This window comes from Rhagoletis zephyria, unplaced genomic scaffold, assembly GCF_001687245.7.
Source record: "Rhagoletis zephyria isolate East Lansing unplaced genomic scaffold, Rhagoletis_zephyria_1.1 Rzeph_scaffold_01822, whole genome shotgun sequence".
NCBI classification, from domain to species: Eukaryota; Metazoa; Arthropoda; class Insecta; order Diptera; family Tephritidae; genus Rhagoletis; species Rhagoletis zephyria.
Window position 1 is genome coordinate 31,265 of NW_016158906.1, and position 7,321 is coordinate 38,585.

A 7,321-nucleotide genomic window follows, 5' to 3' on the forward strand; every position below is an offset into this window, starting at 1 on the left:
CNGATTACTCGAGTAACTGAACTTTTGAGTAATCATAATTTCCAATTAATCGAATAATTGAGTTATTTACTTTATAATTAATTAAAATTTTGAGTAATCAATTAATCGCACAGCCCTAATACGAACACAATATTTTTATATAATAGATTTACTTAGAAGATGCCCAATGTGTGCTTTCGATTTTAATCTTTAACCACAACAAAAATTCCACATTATACATTCGTGAATGAACTTTCAGTTCCTCGATTACTTTTACAATTCCTTTGAGTAATTGAAAAAACTAAAGTACTATTGCAATTCCAGGTAATGGAATTGAAAAAAAAATCAATTTCATTTTAAATTCCTTTCAAAGGAATTGGAAAAAATTACATCACTGGCACGTAATTTATTCCAATTACAATATGAAATTCCTTGTAATGGAAGTAAAGAAAAACCAATTGCATTTGAAATTACTTCAAGGAATTGAAAAAGTAATCGATTCCTTTGCTGTGGTCTGAAGGAATTGATTCCTAATTACAATTCCTTGTAATCTGTAATTGGGAGTAATTAATTCCTAAAGGAATCATTACGACCCAGTTCTGATAGCTGGCTATACAACAAACTCAATATCATGATAAAAACATAGTAATGTAAAACCGTTCTTTCAATTCGTCGGCCATGATTTTTTTTTAAGTTTGCCAACATTTTAAAATCATATAAAATTGAAAGTCAAAAAAAGGAATTGTTCAAAGTTGTTGTTGTTTGAGATTGCTTGCAAACTTCAAGAATTTGAAAAATTCCTCTCAGCGGTTCTTCGTATTTTTTTATCATGCTCCATATAAATTCAGATTTTAAACTTTGTACAAAAATTATAAAAATTTCGCAAATGTTCACCCAAAATTCACACATTTTAATCAGAATCTTTAAAAGAAATTGTGGTATGCGGTATGCAGTTTCAAGTAGCTACGTTTTTCCATACAAAGTATTTATCAAGGCGAATTTATATAAGGTGGTGTTACTAGCTCAGCTGATTTTGTGTATGTGTTTCGCCGCACGGCTTCTGATATCAAATTGAAAAATTTTGTTTGAATTTCTACACACACTCTTACAGATTTTGACAGTTTATGCCGCCAAAGCAAAAACAAAATACATGTTAATTTTTGTTTTTGTACTCCTGCTATCACCTTATATTAATTCGCCTTGGTATTTTTGTTCCAAAATTTTCTTGAAACTTACACTTCATTGTACTATTTTTTCCAAAGATTCGAATTAGAAAGTTTGAAATTTGGGTGAAAATTTATAGATATCGAGTTCAACTCTGAAGCGGTTGAAATAAGGTGATATCAACTGTGAGGAGTTTTTATAAAATATCTAATTACACAGGGTTAAAAGAAGGTTTCTGCATAATGAACCAAACATCTATGTCCCAATGTTATTCGACGCCTTGAATGTGAGGTCTGTTAGCCTCCTTCACGTCTGGTTTGAGGTCATTTGAAGTTCAAGTAGAAAATTCGATGCAATTCTTCTGAATTTGACCTTGGGATGACCTTGACATCTCTAGATGACCTTGAAGAATCAAGGGATATCAGGGATATCGATATCAGCGACAACACAAAAAAAAAATATATTTTTATTGAATAAATTTTTTGTCCTATTTGACGCGTCGAATAACATAGGGATATAGAGGTTTGGTTCAATACGCAGAAACTTATTTGTTGTTGTAAATCTGACTTTTTTCACTTGAAAGTATGTAGAATGAAAATGCCCAATTTGTTTCAGACCGAGATGTTAGCAATCCAAGTGGCCATCTGTTCATTAGATTTTCACCAGTTAGTGTTGAATATTTGTACTGTAAATAACTTACGAATGTTAATAAACTTTCCACTGTGACAATAGCGCTTAGAATTAGAAATTCGTTTAACAGGATTGCTACAGGCTCATTCCACGGTGACGGGTGTGACATTTCAACTCACATTTTAATTCTTAAACTGTAATACAAAATTCTTTAAAACGAGTATCTGAATTTTAGTCACTGTGACGGGTGTGACGAGTACGCAAACCAAATTAGCTACTCCTTACTTGCATCAGAGTTTTCTCTTTTTATGTCTTCTGTTTATGGTTTTAAATAGTTCGTTGTATAGTTAAATAAACATTCTCAACATTTACGCCAAAGTTGCTTACCGCTATTGGAAATTATAGATTACATGTTCCGAATTCAACTGTGACGGGTGTGACTTGACTTTGTGACGGGTGTGACAAGTTGAGCATGAATACATAATTACACATTATTAGACAACTAAGCTAACTTTATTTCTCAAAAAATCGGATTTTACGAACACATACAAGATTCTGCCACCTAAAGACGGGATAATCCTTGATCGGACTCTTCTTCTCCATTGTATGCCTTAGTAATTGTAAAGTAACTTATTTTTAAATAGTATGAGGCTATTACCTATCAAACCGAGGCCGTTACCCGTAAAAATTGTTTTAGATACTTTTTTTGCCCTGATAAGCGTAGTAATAGTTTATTTTTATCCGTGACAGCATAGACATATCTTTATGATTAGCTTTATCATCGCTGATCAAAAACAGGTGTATGACACATTTCAGATTAGCAGATAAAAACGGTAGCAGTCCCTGGCCCAATTTATTGAAGTTTGTCAAACTTTCAATTGTGACGGGTGTGACATGTGACGGGCGTGACCAACATAATCGGTTCTTTTTTCGAAAATAAAAGCATATAAATACTTAAAAGTTATTCGCACATATTTTCCTGTGTCATAGCTTTACTTTCGTCAGCTTTTTTACACTGTCCAAGATGTGTTTTCCTTCAAAAAATAACCATTTTGTGTATTTTGTGGCGGGCGTGACATTAAAATATGCTTTGCTTCAATATATAATAAAATATTTAGTACTTGCCCGAAAAATTTTAAAATTACGCCGTTACAATGCTAACGAATTCTTCTCTCCACTGACGGATTAAACAATGCAAAAACGGTAATAGACTACGAAAATCAGTCTTGTAAATTTTGAAAAAAAAAAATTAAACTCTCATATGGGTTTGTAAATGGTACAACTTAAAGTAAAAAAATATCTGATTTTGAGATAAATTTCTGAATTTTGGCTTTCAGTCTTGAAAGTTAGATTTATTTACTCTTACTTACTAGAAATAATACAGTCATATTCTTTAGTTTATTTTCGTTTCATTCGGTATCGATTACCGTGGAATGAGCCTAAAGTAGTCTTAGGAGAACTTTTTCATTCATTTTTGCCCGGGATTCAGCAGTGGCCTATGCTTCACGAGTGCTAACAAATAAATTGTCGTAGCATGTTTTTTTTTTATATTTTAGGAACATGATTATCCTTATCTTTATCACTTACTAAACGCTTCGGTCAATTGAAGTTTATTTCCAAAGTCACAAATCAAATNTACAGTAGTCTTAGGAGAACTTTTTCATTCATTTTTGCCCGGGATTCAGCAGTGGCCTATGCTTCACGAGTGCCAACAAATAAATTGTCGTAGCATGTTTTTTTTTTATATTTTAGAAACTTGATTATCCTTATCTTTATCACTTACTAAACGCTTCGGTCAATTGAAGTTTATTTCCAAAGTCACAAATCAAATGCTTATAAATACTTTCAAGAGCATATTCGTCTATCTAATCGCGGGGATTGTTCGAAGTCTTATCATTGAGATGAGGGGGATTTACACTCCAATCTACGAGGAATAGCGTAGAAATAAGCAACGACATAAACTAATAAATAGCCACAATATTTAGTTCACAGTAAGTTATTATAATTACAGACATGCATACACACATACAATAGGGGTATTCACGATCCGGTGCATACTTTCTAGCATGGTGCATAGATAGCATAAATAGCATGACTGGCTAATTTTGTTGTTGTTTGAATACATGAAACAACAACAATCATGCTATTTATGCTATCTATGCACCATGCTAGACCACATGCACCGGATCGGGAATACCATACCCCTAATATTTCGCTAAAAACTCACATGCATAGCAACGCACAGCTGCCCAAACAGAGGAGGCCATGTGTGGGTTCATATACAACAAAGGTCCGCACGTTCTGCAGACAACGCGGACAGGTGAGTTCTTGGGCGGTTGGGCCAACAGGAGGCGCTTGCAGGCCGATAGCAATGTGCATATTCAGCGGATGCCTGTAGGTGAGTGAAGGGGCGTAGATGTGGGCAGATATTTGGTTTGTTAACGGCGGTATTGCTAGCAGCGATGGAGTCACTATGAATGCTGGTTGCGAGGTTGGTCCTGTTGGCGCTACTGACGGCTGCACTGTATTGCTTGCAGGCACTGTTGTTGATGTTGAATTACTGTTGGACATTTTTTTACACTATTTTATATTTCAACTGGTTTGTAATTTTTACAGCATTTTTTTGTTGATGACAAATCTATTAAGATGTTCAGTCTCTAGTAAACTGGGTTTTCTTGTAACATAATTTTTGGATAAAACACAATTAAAATATATCAATGCAATCGAACAGCGTTGCCGAATTGACGATTTCGTCTTCATTTTTACGTTTTTTTTTTTAGCTCAATGACGTTTTGACGATTTTCTCCCCGCAATCANGTTGATTACAAATCTATTAAGATGTTCAGTCTCTAGTAAACTGGGTTTTCTTGTAACATAATTTTTGGATAACACACAATTAAAATATATCAATGCAATCGAACAGCGTTGCCGAATTGACGATTTCGTCGTAATTTTTAGGTTTTTTTTTTTAGCTCAATGACGTTTTGACGATTTTCTCCCCGCAATCACGATTTTTTATTTTAGTTTTTCTACTAAATTACATGTGTTTATGTTAAAATTTTTTTACAGGAAAACGAAATCNTCAGACATTTGGTTTGTTAACGGCGGTATTGCTAGCAGCGATGGAGTCACTATGAATGCTGGTTGCGAGGTTGGTGTTGTTGGCGCTACTGACGGCTGCACTGTATTGCTTGCAGGCACTGTTGTTGATGTTGAATTACTGTTGGACATTTTTTTACACTATTTTATATTTCAACTGGTTTGTAATTTTTACAGCATTTTTTTGTTGATGACAAATCTATTAAGATGTTCAGTCTCTAGTAAACTGGGTTTTCTTGTAACATAATTTTTGGATAAAACACAATTAAAATATATCAATGCAATCGAACAGCGTTGCCGAATTGACGATTTCGTCTTCATTTTTACGTTTTTTTTTTTAGCTCAATGACGTTTTGACGATTTTCTCCCCGCAATCACGATTTTTTATTTTAGTTTTTCTACTAAATTACATGTGTTTATGTTAAAATTTTTTTACAGGAAAACGAAATCCAAAATACAATCATGCATTTATATATGTACGTTAATTTGCACTGCTGACACTAATTGGAAAGAGACAGAAAAGTAGGAGAGGGAATTTTTTCAGTCAAAATTATCTATCGGGTAATAAATGCTAATGTTACACTAAGGGTATTCACACCCACTTTGGTAGTTTTGGTAAACTGCTAGTTGCTACTGGGTAATTTTATCAACTGTGAACGTCCTTTTCAGTTTTCTTTTGTTAGTCTGGTAAACTATGTTAATCAACAGCTGATTAGTAGCCTTTTACTTACTCATATGCGTTATGCCTTTCGGCAGCGGGCGGATTTAAAATTGAATAAATATCGAACATCTGATTACAGTTTACCAATTACCAGCTATCAAGCTTCCTTCAGGATAATTCGGTAACCGGTAAACCGATAATGAAATAATTTTACACAAACATGGAGAAAAATTACCGAAAACCGAGTTACCGAGTACCAAGCTCGGTGGGAAGACCTCTACTTTAAAACTGGATCAAAATTTTCAAAAACTCCAAACCGGTGGAGTTCAACTATTTAAGAGCAGTTGTGCTTTACATTGTAATTTTAAATTGTCGTTAACAATTGCAAATCAACTTTTATTAGCCCATATGCAATGTGGGTTCCATTCGGTTTTGTAATGTGTGACCATTTTTATTGGGCCGTATGCATAAAACCTAAGAAATGCTTTTTCTTAAAATTTCAGACTTTTTACCCAATTTGTCCAAATAAATTTAAGTGAAAGGTATGCAATTTAAGAAAACACAATTGCTTAGTTTGTAAGCATACGGCTCATTGCATGCAATTTCGTTTGTATTTTTCATTTTGTTAAAAAAGTATAATGAACCAAAATTTTAAGTTTTTTTGGCCGAAATGACGATTTTTTAGCAAAAGCTTTCGGTAACGCTGCATTCGAACTCACCTGCAGATGCGGGTGGTCATGCTTGGTTGTGGTTGATCCCGTAAGTGGCATTTCGGAAAGTAAAAAACAACCGACTCCAGTCCGATTCGGGACATTTAATTTTGTCAACCTTTTCTTAACATTGAAATATATTATCTTTTAAAGAACGTCCCTTTTGATTAACTCTTTGTATTTTTGTAGCTTTTGTGTGCGCTTATTGTTTTGTAAGATAATCCCTGGAATTATATACAAACTTCTTCTGGGAGACTATTTTGTTAAGTTTAAACAGCTGAGTGCGAGACTTTGTCACGGTTACTCAAAAGTAAAGGGTAACTGCTGTGGCAACTTCCAAAAAGTCACTGAGACAAAGGAACAGTCGCAGTGATGTTTTCGTTGTAGGATTGCTACGAACTGTGACTGTGATAAAGCAGCAGTCACAATTACATATCGAGAAACTGCAACCAGTCATGTTAACCTTAAATAAATTTTTTTATAGTGACAGGTTATTTAAGACCAAAATCTGATTAGTGTTGTTTGATATTCGAATTTCATACCATTAAAAGCCAAAAAAAAAAAACTGCGAAATTAGTCAGTAATGCCAAATAAATGAAGTTCACTTGGTAAAAGATTTCTGTTTTGAATCTTTCTTGTCACAGTCACGGATGAAAATCATTGTGACTGCAAAGTCACAGTCACAAATAACGTTGTTCCTCAAAAGTCGCGAGATCGCCCATCTCCACATCGATTATGTGGGTTCGATATCTGCTGAAGTCTAGACAAAGAAGTCTGATGAGGAATTGTGGTGATCTCCGAAATAACAGATTTTATTGCCGCTTAAATTTGATTGCTTTTTTGACTTGTATACTTGACAATATTTTTTTTTATAAACAACAAATAAAAAAAATGTATTTTGTGCTAGCTTCGAAACTAGAAGCTTATTTTTTTGTTAAATGTGCTTTAAAAAGGACCTACTGCCAATAAAGCCTTGTGGATTGCTAGTTTTCCATATTTGTAATGCTTCCATTTAAACATCTTTATGCAAAAACAGTTTTTTGTTCAGAATTGCTTGTTTACGAAACGTTTGGCATAA